Source organism: Patiria miniata, unplaced genomic scaffold, assembly GCF_015706575.1.
Source record: "Patiria miniata isolate m_02_andy unplaced genomic scaffold, ASM1570657v1 HiC_scaffold_20, whole genome shotgun sequence".
NCBI lineage: Eukaryota > Metazoa > Echinodermata > Asteroidea > Valvatida > Asterinidae > Patiria > Patiria miniata.
In genome coordinates, this window is record NW_024037059.1 from 28,696,289 (window position 1) to 28,708,622 (window position 12,334).

A 12,334-nucleotide genomic window follows, 5' to 3' on the forward strand; every position below is an offset into this window, starting at 1 on the left:
CACAAACTGCCGAACCAACAAACCCACCAAACTTTCCCCCTGTAAACCAGAACACGAAAACACAAGAGCAACAGAGCGCGTCGAGGTATTTACTTTTGCGACCTAGCTAACCCTGACTGGCGCCACGATGTCTGCGACACCCCCACACCCGCTGAACACCTGTGCCAGGCCAACAATGCCGACATGATTACTCATATCAGGTCCGGACTTGATAAAAGGGGTGCTAGATGCTTGATCACAAACCCAAAATAATAATCCTTGTTTTGTAAAGTGCTGGCTGTAAATTGGTGTAAAGATTGATGGCCCGACCGGTGTCGTTTTTTTTTTCGACAAATTGATTTTGGTGCTTGTAAATTTGTTAATGGCTTTTCCTGATGTGAGGTTACTTTTTTCTTCGCTGTAGAGCGGTCGCCTGGAATCATTTCAGCGGCTGTCTGGTTGAGTGTTTTAGTGAACGCTAGACTAAAATCCAGGTAAAATGTCGTGAGAATAAGGTACTGTAAGGGTTTCATCAAAATCCTGATGACAAAATATGTTTTGCATCAGAATTCGCTTTGGGCGTCTTGAATTTTTGAAGGATCGTCATGGCAGCATGTAATAAATCAGTGTCTTAATGAAGAACAGGTGGTGAGCAGAAGTGCGCAGTTTCAGTTCTCCTATACGTCCCGAGAAATTGCCGGGCCGGTATTTTGTGCCTCTCGCAAGAGTGGAATGATAACAGTTGCTGCTGACATGGTGAACTTGTGTTGAGTTGACAGTTTGTGAGGTTTGGAATGTTTAGGGTCAGCTGGCTTTTATTGGGGTGCAACTGGAGATGTGTTTGACCGGGTGACGTAGGGGGAGCTCATGGTGTGTGTGCCGGCTCCTAACGGCTTACATCTCAGCCGAAGGCCTTGCCAAGTTCTGTTGGAGATGTTTTGCTTCTGTCATGCATTAATGGAGTTCCGTGATTTAAGTTTGACATCGTGTGTTGCCAATTAACGTCAAATTGGAAACAAGGCTGAAAATGACAGGCCCTTTCTCGATGTTTCATGTCTTTCAGCTTAAAAACACTGAAGAATGATTTGTGTCGAAAAGAATTTACACAATTTAAGAAGTTATCACTACTCTTTCAAACCATACAGCACCTCTAATGTTCAAAGTCTTCTTGCGTCTGAAAAAAATATATCATGCGATAAAGTTTGCCTTTAAAAGAAGTTTAGAATCCTTTTCGTTCATAAACCAAAATAACCTAAGCTGAAAGCTCGACATACGAATACTCTTCTCTATCTCTATGGAACCATATGAGTCTTCTTTTTGCAAGATAATTAACAGCAAATTCTTGTAAGACGTGGCAAACCCGTGTGTTAGTCTGTGGATGATTCATGCATTTTCTGCTGTTTGTAGTATAAATTAAGTACGTTTTCCTTTTTTGTTTTGGCTAGTCAGGCAACGAAGGAATGTACATGGAAGTGTTCAGTTCTCCGCGCTATGAAATCAGAGCTCTACTTTTAAACGAGGTCTCGACCTCTGACGTGCCCTCTCTCACAGACAACCATGACTCCGCGTGCAAACCCACGATAACGGCACAGAAATGTGCAGCTGCCTAGTTGATCATTGAACACATTTTATGGAGTGCTCTATTGTGGGATGTATTGATAATGCTGATGTCACAATGGAGTATCTAAATGGAAGAAGTTAGTCAATAATGTAGTGAGTTTTTTTTTGGAATTGTGGACCCGAAGTGCCCGGCAAAGTGACCGTGCTTTGCCGGGCACTTTTTACATGCATGGAGTAGTACGTTTTATTGCTAACTTAAAAATACCAACGTCGTACAACTTGACATGAAAATGTTACAATTTGGCAGGTAATTTGTTTCTCTTATGTATTCTATTACTAGTTTTTTTTGATTAATTTTTAATCGAGAGACGTCTTCGTTCTGAATGTAGATTTGTTGGTTTTTGGTATAAAAATATTCAAGTCGACTATAGAGAGTGACATGGATTTTAGTTCTCAAAATATCACCATAAGATTAAGAGCGTTCCTTTGCTTCTTGCAGTAACATGATTTTAGTTAGGATGCACTGGACTGGTCATGGTTGGACCTGTTGGTCAATCTATAGAGCAGGGAATAGAGCTCTATGGTCAATCGTGGTCGTTCTTTTGAACAGATTCTCTGTGCCTTATCCCGACCCAATTAAGTCACATCTGCGGTAGCTCTGTGGCCTGAATCCCAAGTTCCAACTGCCGATGGGCCGTGCTTTCCAAGAAATCTGTCCAAGCAAAACACCTGTTAGTAACTTTAAGGGTTCGTTTAGAACAAATCAGCTTGAAAACCCGCGGGTAAAAAGTCTCGACATGCATCCATCGTCACACAACATTGTAGACCTCAAGACTGCTGCGAAAGTTCTGAAAATACACTCTTTTAGTTTGCATTAGTTATTTACTTGGTTTAATTGAACTCCATTTTGAATTCCGATAGTATCATTGTATTAAAGTGTACTTTAGTGGTAAAGTTGAGGGGAAACAATTGGGAAAATTTCTTCAACCTAATGTGGGTAATGTAAGCGCATGTAATCCTTAATCTACTGTGATAGTTCTCAAGTTTATACATTTGCATCTTGGCACGATGAAAAAAGAAGTAGACCTACTTATTACTAGTACTTGAAAGGGGAATGTTGAGGTTGATCCTTTAAATTAAAGAAGTTGACAAGTTCCATTTTTTAAATACCTGATGTACATGTACATTACAGTAGCAACTGTAAAGTTTGAACTTTTCTCATGGCTTCAAATTCAGACCTATACTTGGGCCTCTTAACATTTTAAGAAACTCCAACTTTTAACTTTTGACATACCCCGGTGCGATAGTGCATATTCATTTAAATTGTAAGTTTAATGTGTAAAGTTTCATATAATGTCGCCTCTTAATTCAACCAAACTTTCTCAAAATTGAGAATAAAAAAAGTGATATCCGTAACTGTAAGTGCAAGTCTGATTGCCAGAGAAGTGATACTTTCAACTTCAAACTTTTAAACTTAAACTTCTAACCGACCAACCTTAGGTCTTTGAAGTTTTCCAATGGTTGAAAAACACGAAATGCAATTAATAATGTGAATATGAGACAAAATCATTTTAGATCCTAAAATTAGGTCACTTACCATTCAAACATCTAGCTTGCAACTTCGTTAGCCTAGATGACAATCACTCGTCCTGTGGTCATTGCACTTACACTCGTCACACAGTGCAGTGCCGAACCACCTGAAACTTGCGCCAAATCTCCACAAAAAACAGCGGCAAATTGGTGTCAATTATTCGATTTCCCACGGCTGAGCACTCGGCAGTTTCTCCCTAATCACCCTTCCACTCCAAGCAATTAATTTCATCCCGGTTAAAACAGGTGCAAACATGGCCAGTTTTCCCCACGAGAAGGGGGCGAGGAGGCTCCCCCGGAAACAAAAGATGTCGCCGGGACAGTTTCCTATGCGTTCCCTTGAGGGTTGGTTGAAACCCATGCCGTGGACCCACTGACACCCCAAAGATATTCCTCTTGTAGAAATCTTCATCTTCTCTAAGATTCAGACTCGCATCCACTTGTCCGGAATTATTAAACATCCTCCGAGGAATCCAGTAATGCGATACCCAAAAGAAAGTGACTTTAGGGGCACAAGAATCGTGGCGAACCCTTTTGGTGCGAAGTGCTCGTGTCGCGTGCCGCGGAGTGAATGACAGCCCGCAGCGCGTGCCGGCTGCATTCAAATGAGGGGAGGCGTGGCTTCGGCCAGCAGGTGAACAATACAGCACCGCTAAGTCGGTATGGTAAGGTGGTTTGCGTACATAGCATGTGATCATGCCCGAATCTACCTCCATAAGGATACACGCTTAATAAGTTACCAAATTATAATACGACCCTGAAAGAACATGGGGGTATAATTGTGGCTTTTTACCTCAGGGTGCCGTCAGACCATGTAGCTATCAGACCAAACCCTGGACTAGCAATTATTGACGAGTCAAGTGGTAGGATCAGATCTTGTGACCTGCCCGGCTGACCGCACTAATTAGCCGACTGGATTTATTTTTACAGGTCTATAGGGCGCCACTTTGGCTCCTGACTACGTGATCTTTGCTTCGATTCGTGCCCTTAGAACCGTTTAGAGGGGTAAGATCCTGCTATCTGCACCCTGGCTCCCTATCCGAGTTCCCTCTGGAGTTCACTCCCGGGGCGTGCTTCGGGATCCCAGTGCTCACCCCGTGGCGGGAATTTACGAAACAGGTGCCGGGATGCTAGCATGCCACTTGCACCCCTTGTTAAAAGGTTACTCGGGGTCGTGATGGCAAAACAATTAAGGACAACCATTACATTCATTCAGTTCGGTACGCGCTGTAAAAACAGCATGAACAAAAGATTTTGAAAAAAAAGTTGAGTATCTGTAATTGTTCGTGAAGTGCCACGAAATCTGCGAATTTGTGCCTGAATAAAAATTAAACTGATATAAGGTGTGATAAAAATAAAATATATCACAATTTCTTAATTTGTTCTTACAAATTTTGGAGTGGGAGCCACAGCTAAATAACCGTTCAAACTCTAGTCTGGTTCCCAGACCTGACAATTATTCCCGACGCTAACGTCTAAATTGTAGTCAGGCAGCCTCCGTGGCTAAAAATAAACATGACGACATACACGGCCCTTTTTCAAAGCTCGGCTTCGTATCCGAGTTCGCTTTATCACTTACAGCTCTTAATGTTGGGATCAAATTTTTTAATAAATCACTTGCTTCATAATATCATACAGTAATGATAATGCAGTTTGGTATTTCCGTAAGAAACATTGACTAATGTTGACCTGGAATCTTCAAAGTTAGGCACCCGAATAGCACTGTTACTTAGCAGGCGGAGCCGAATGAAGACCGAGTTTTGGAAAATCCAGGTAACGGTCGTCAAATTCAAAACAGTACATGACGCAGCAAAATTAAAGTTCGCCCCTCGCATACGATCCGAGTGCATGATGCACAAAAATCGTCGTTGAATTTCAAGTTTTCTAAATGAAAGCAATGAATATTAATTATCAACTCATATTTAAAGTTTTTGATAAGCAATTAGCAGTTTATAAAACCTATATTATACTCGGAAATACTCGGGCACTATCCGATTGTCGACGATATTGAATTCGGCAAACTTCGGACATTTTCGGAAAAAGGATGAATTCCTCCCGTTTCAGTCACGCGACGTAAATTGTAATACGATGTATTACTGACGGCTACCTGACCAAAGATTCATCAGGAATAGTCAGAATCTGTTGGTCTGGAAACCAGACTATTCAAACGCCAGTCACAGAACATATATTCATATATCACCCATCGTTTGTCAAATTTCATCGTGAATTACTCCTGTCAAATTCATTTTGAATTTGTCATGTTGAAAGTTCAGGACGTTTCCAGTAGTTAGTTGAAGTTGTAACGAGTCACAAAATTGTCGAGTCGAGTCAGTTTAAGGAAGTAACTCGAGTCGAGTCGAGTCACAGTGTGTAGTCAAGTCGAGTCGAGTCGAGTCAAATGTATGCTCTAGTCAATTCGAGTCACTGATATTTGTACACCATCTAATGAATTACAGAATGGAAGAATGAACGCAGGGCACCATTTTATTATGAAAGTCCAAAGACTTAAAATATGCTGCATGGTACCCAATAGACAGCTATGCTGCATGGTACCCAATAGACTATTGCTGGACGTTTGTACCAAATCTATTTAACAGAAAACAAGAAGTGACATTTCTAAGTCCTTTGGGTTCTCCTTGTTCTTTATTTAGATGTGACGACACTCATTCGAGTTCAGTCCCAAGAACGAAACAAATAAATCACTGTGAAAAATGACCCTGTCTGAATAACTGTCAAGGGCAGGACACTGTGTGCATTGTTCCATCGTTGTGTAATACTAAACCAGACTGAAAACTCGACATATTGCTACAAGTCATGAATGATGATTGAAACCAGACCGATTACACGTGCTGAAAATGCTGGAATCAAATCCGGGCAGAGAAAATGAAGAAATTAAACTAGAGACGAATAATAAAAACTAGAAGTGATAAATTAACCAATCATCTCCCCGGTTGTCGTGCGTGGATGTGAGGCAGCGAGATCCTGGGGGAATGGTCAAATTAAAACTGAAATATCCCCAGTGGGAGCGATTTGGAACGGCGGCAGGTGCAGCGGGTAATTCCTGAAATGACTGGCCGAGTAATTTACAGTTTAATCGGTACCCCAAACAATGCCGGGTCCGCTCGGTGATAGTCGTGGGAGAGGATTGGTATGCGACTTGCCATGCACTGAAAAACACACCTGCAGCAGATATTTATGATATCGAAACTACGATGGAAAGTATGTGTCATATTGAAGGTAACGCTGAACGTCATTGGTGATATTTCTAATTTGAAGTCGGCTTACATACTTGGAATTCGCAAGTACAAATGCAGATGGTTTGTGTGAAATTGTGTGAAGTAAGTTTAATATTGACCTATACTCAGGAAGTCTACGGTTAAACAATGGAACAAATACGTGGTTTTGGTCTCGTTTCATTGTTTGCCGCTCTACCCGAAGTTGTCAAAACTTTGGAATTGAAATGAAGTGGAACTAACGACCAAAACCGCAACCACCACAAAACAGGAACAAAAATATCGTTTTGTCCAATCAAGCCATTCATCCGTACGCTCACATATCTGGGAACACAAAACAAAACTTCTTATCTCGTTATTATATTGTACAAGTAGGCCTACATTTATAGTCAAAAGCCCACATTTTTCAATAAAAAAAAACAGGAAGTAAAATTTTATTTAAAACAATAGATCTCACACTGTGGAGATGATCGTTTTTGGAGTATTAAAGTTGACGTCATTTTGTGTTGAACTATGAGTTTAATGTAACTAACAGAACTCAACCCATCAAACCCCAACGGCATGTTTTGTTGGAATCTGTCAGGATGGGTACAGTACCCCTAAACTGACAGTCTTTTACATTGGGTTGGCACACCTCCAGAATCAAAGTCAGAAATATGTGTGTGCAGTTTCCCATATGGTGTTGGACTTTGCCAGGATGGGTGTGGCTCCCAGTAAATCATGCCAGGGAGTAAGGTATTTTATGTAGTTATGATGCACGCTTCAGCTATGCCGAAACCATTGCGTAAACGCTCCTTTGCAGACAACCAAACAATTCACGAATTTCACAGTATAAACAGCTTTAGAAAGCGACCAAATATGACTGATCGTCAACTGACGTCAGGGGAAACTTCCTCTTCAACATTTTTAGAATTGCCGCTCATGCATCATAGAGGCCAGGTGTTCAAATCGAGCGTGTAGGGTACAATCATGTACGGAGACCCTTGACCAGTTATTGTAAGATGTCAAGTGACTGTTGTATTGGACTACCCAACTCATCATATATCCACACGCGGATTTTCAAGAGGCAGGTCGGTTTGGAATTCACCTGTAATATAATTCGGTTGAGTACCCTAGACTGTATATGACCGGGTTTTCTTTTTCCCTGTCTAACTTCCTGGCTTTATCCCCGTTTGATCATATTGCAGTTTAAAAGTTGTCAGGTCAGAAATTTGGTTTTCTGCTTTTGTAGTAGGCAAATTGTTTCACTAAGCAGAAAATATCAGAAATGTCACATATTCATTTAAAAGGAATATACATCATTTGCTTTTGCTGTAATTTTCAGAAATGGTTGGAATTGGGGGGTTGGAAATATATAGCAAATATAGTTACACTGACTTTTTTGAGGTTTTGGGTTCGAAAATGCTATAAAAACCAAGAAAAACAATCATTTTCCTGTAGTCTGGTTCCCTGACTCCATATAAGAAGAACTGCAGTTAACATACATTGGGGAATTGTAATGTCAGGGAACCAGTCTAGCTGGCTTGTACCCGTTCATAGGTGTGTAATCGATTGCAAACAAGTGCGATGGTCCATTGGGGCCAGTATTTGAAAAAAGCCAATTTTTTTTCCAACGCTGGTCGGCCGACCAGCGCTGGAAATTGATAAAAAAATACCACTTTTCGTGAAAATGACAGTATACCAGGTGCCATGATTTTACAGGATTCTTTACACTGTCATTCACTAACAGTCCAGCAAGGTATTTCAAAATGATTTGGTAGTTTTATTTTTTGATGTTTGCAAATGTTGTATTTTCCCTTTAACTGAAAAGACAAATGAGCATTATTTTTTTCTAGTAGTTTGCGATTTAGATTTCACGACTTAGATTTAGCGTAAGCCTTCATGGTAGGAGTGTGAAACGGAAAAGAAATGGTGCCAAATCTGCAGCAAGAAGATAATTTGAAGTAATACAGGCCTACTGTACACCACTTGCAAGATATGACAATAAGATCAAGTACCTTTTTGCAATGTACACGTTTTCCAAAACATTAATGACATTATCGACATTATCGTCAAACTTTCTGCATTCTTATTTCTAGCACAGTCATATCGAACAGAACTGTTTTTTATTTATTTTGGCATAACGTGTCCTGGAAATTTCTTGGGGAAATAGGCCTACCACCTGAGCTGAACGCACAGCTTTAAGCGTTTTTCTTGTTGTGGGTTGAATTTCATAACTATATATTTTCCTGTTGTTTATTTTACATGTTTGATCGTAGATAACTCGTCTTGTCGGCGACATCAAAGCCCTCAAGTGCAAAACTATTTCTCGCTTTTTATTTTCGGGAACACAATGTACGTGCCGCTGGCTACCGAAGTAGCGCTCATCGATCCAGCTTATCTACGGCTGTTTCATGAATCATGTCGAGGCCATTATGGCAGCTCGCGCCTTCATCGATTTAATTTCCATAAAATTTCAAGAACTACTGTAAAACCGGTGACGAGGATGAGTGTAAAATTCATGTTTATTTTTAGGGACTGAAATAATTTTTTATGTTCTGAACTTGACCTTTTGTCAGCAATTGAAACTTCCTTGAAGTGTCAATGGTTATGCTACATTGATCATTTCACGTCAACATGAAACAGTCGTCGCCAGCAACCGACACGGAACGCCCGAACAATAGCCGAGCACACCTGCACACTTGTCGTGTGTAAAACGATACGGGAATACCACTTCTAAAAATCAACACCACCACAAAAACCGCACTCGGGAAGAATGTCAACAGCTGAACGGTAAACACGAATAGAATACGCTTTTACTCGGTCACGGTCGTAGCTTGGCCGTCGCCACAGCTGTTCAATTGTAATAAGACCTTACAAATTTCCGAAGAATTAAAATCCAATGCTTGTAGTCACCACCTCTGATCCGCTGCCACAATTTCTTTCTGCGAAAGTTTCCCATGATTTTTCTTGGTCATTGTACGGGTGGACAATGAGGCGTCGGTTTTTGTTTTCTAAACGATTTCCTCTGATATCGCAGGTGGCGTTTTGTGTTTAGCGCGATTTGACCGCGTGGACAATAGCCCTTGACTAATTGGGCTTTTGAAGGTGACAATTGGGGTTTAACGGATTAAAGCAAGCTTGCTATAAACTGCCCATTTATTGATTTTCTCGAGGAAGCTGGTGAAGTTGTATTTCATCAGTCGTCTGTTTTAGGCAGAGAGCACACCTGCAAAATGTGCAGCCATGAAAAAAGGGTTCGGTCTCCGACAAATTAGAACTAATTAGGAGACACTTAAAAGGTTAGAAGGTTAAATAGCTCCTAATAATCCGTTGAAAATGGTGGTGTTCTTCCAGCTTAAATTACCATTTTTTTTCTCGAGTCATTGGATAAACCTTCGCTGCAGGATGCACTTAATCGTGATTGTCGTATCAGGATCAATGCATTTATTGAAGGGGCAAACAATACAGATTAGCAGTAGGTTTTCTTGTCGATTTAAAACGTGATATCGAGTTTGATTGGTGAATTTAAACATCTGCAGGCTAATGCTGTATGCACTTTCAATTATGATGTCTAAAAATGAACGACCATTTATAAAGCATGATGCTAACAACTTGATCTTTTGGTTTCGGATCTTAATAGCTAATCAGAATATCAGACTTTTCATCCATCGTAAATGTTTCTTCACTCTAAATGTTACCACCAATAACATCTTCTTTTTCTTGAGCAATGATCTTTCCTTTGAGAAAGCAATGCCATTATCAGCGAATCAAACAAAACAAAGAACTGTTGATGGTGGAAGATTGAATGATAATTACCATCCGAGTTCAAAACGGTCACATGTATGTCTTCACCGCTCCGAGTGCCCGTTGGCGAGCCCGCCCTGGTAATTCTCGCAAATCCTTCACCAAATTACATCCCCATCTGGATCGCTTCCCGCCAAAAAAAATCCTTAAACAAAATTTGTAACGCAACATAAGAACGCTTCGTAGCCAGAGGGCCATGACCCCTTTTCCTCAGAAGATGGAAATCCAATTGATAATAGGGAGTCAGGTTCGTACAGTGGTTCGATTCCTCACCTTCCATCTCTGTGCTCCGGGTTCTATTCCCGCCCGGGCCCACGTGCGGATTTCTTTTTTAATTCCTGCTAAAATCTTCAAGTTTCAACTTGAACCAAATCTACAGGGCGAGTCAAAAAAGGACACCCACATGGCAGGAACATATTCTTAATTTTAAACACAACCATTTTAAAGTTCTGTCCACGGATCACCCAAAAAAACAATTTACACACATCCCTATGTGAATTGTGTTTAAAATTCCTTAACTTTAGTGATTTGAATGATTCTTGTACTACAAGAAAGCTTATTGGGCTTCATATCCTGGAGTTTGAAAGTGCAACATTCCGAACTTAATCAAAATCGGTCCTGCCATTTTGGTTTGTTTCATGAACAGAACATAGGGCTTTTCCGCATATGATTTGTTTTTGAGTTCATGCTCATTCTGTCCATGTGCAGTCAGGCAAATGATGAATTAAATACAAGAACAAAGTTCCATTACTTATTTGCTACTTGGCAAGCCTTGCAGTTCTCTATTTGTATGCATTAAAGATGACGTCACATTACCCATGATGACCTAATCATGACGTCACCTCAATTGCTACCTACAACACATCCCTGTCAGTATACAGTTTTTACTTGAACAGATGTTCCGGAGTTTGATCCAACTCTTATAAAGATCACCCCCAACACCACACGTGTCTTCTAGGTTTCTCCAAGATCAGAGTCACAGTGCCTATTTAAGAGTCATTACCTTTACAAGAATAAAGACAAGCCTATTGGTCCCAGTCCAATTGGGGTCAAAAGTGTCTAGGCAAGCAGTCATCCGAGTCAATTTTGGCCCACGGTGGGGCTTGAGCGGTCTAATTCACAAGTTGTAGTGGCTGAGTCAGTCAGTCAGTCAGTCAGTCAGACTCAGATAAGCATAAAAGCGGACACTATGCTTGCCATCTGCATTGAACCAGCAAAAGTAGAACTATAGAAGATGCGAATTCATCAAGTTTCATTGGATTCACACATTCAAAGGCGACTCCCCTAGCTGATAACACATTTTTGGTTGATGTAGGAAGTTACATGTATATTTGTAGTAATATTGCTTAGATGTCCAGTTGTTAGATGAATCTGGACGCTCGATCCCTTCAGGGTTCGCCGGTTATTCAGCCTCTGGTCTCGCCTCAAAACTTTCAGGCAACATGGAGCAAAAGAAATCCAAAAGCTCCATTGTGCTACCAAAGCTTTATTGTGCACCTCCTCCCGAAATAGTTCTGTGATTGTCACCTCATTAAGAGATGTTCTTTATCACCTTAATACCCTCCCCTCCCCCCTCCCCCCCCCCCCCCCCCCCCCCAAGACGACACCTCCACGATGAAACCTCTTCCGTCCTCCAATTTCAGTCCACAAACTGAGGTCCTTGCACCGCGATTCGACCGTGACGGTTCCCAGACACGCAACCTTAAAACTTTGTTTCCCTTCCCTTCACCGGCGATCTCACCTACTCTTCCCACGTGTTTGTAAACACTACTATCGGAATGCCGCGCCGGCACGCCAAGCCCATTCACCGCGCCCAGACAAGCTGGCGCCGGCAGCAGGTGTCATGAATAGAGACGAGATGGGAACACTGCCCGAACCAGAACACGTGTGTGGAGTTAGACTTCCCTGACAATAGGTATTACATCAAGTGGTTTATAGATCGGACAATAGGCCCTTTGGCAAGCAGATAAAGAGGCGATTATTGTACCCCAGCGGTTCGTAAATTTCTGTTCGCTGTTCAGACTGGATCGCACCCGATTTTTTAAGTTGAATTATGAAGATGAATTGATGCTAAAGGTTATTAAAAGTAATATTGGATGATCGTTCAGATAAGTTGAATTTTAAAATAGGATTGGTGCTATGTTTTGGATATTTGTTCTAGTCTGACTAATGGCCATTTTGATAAG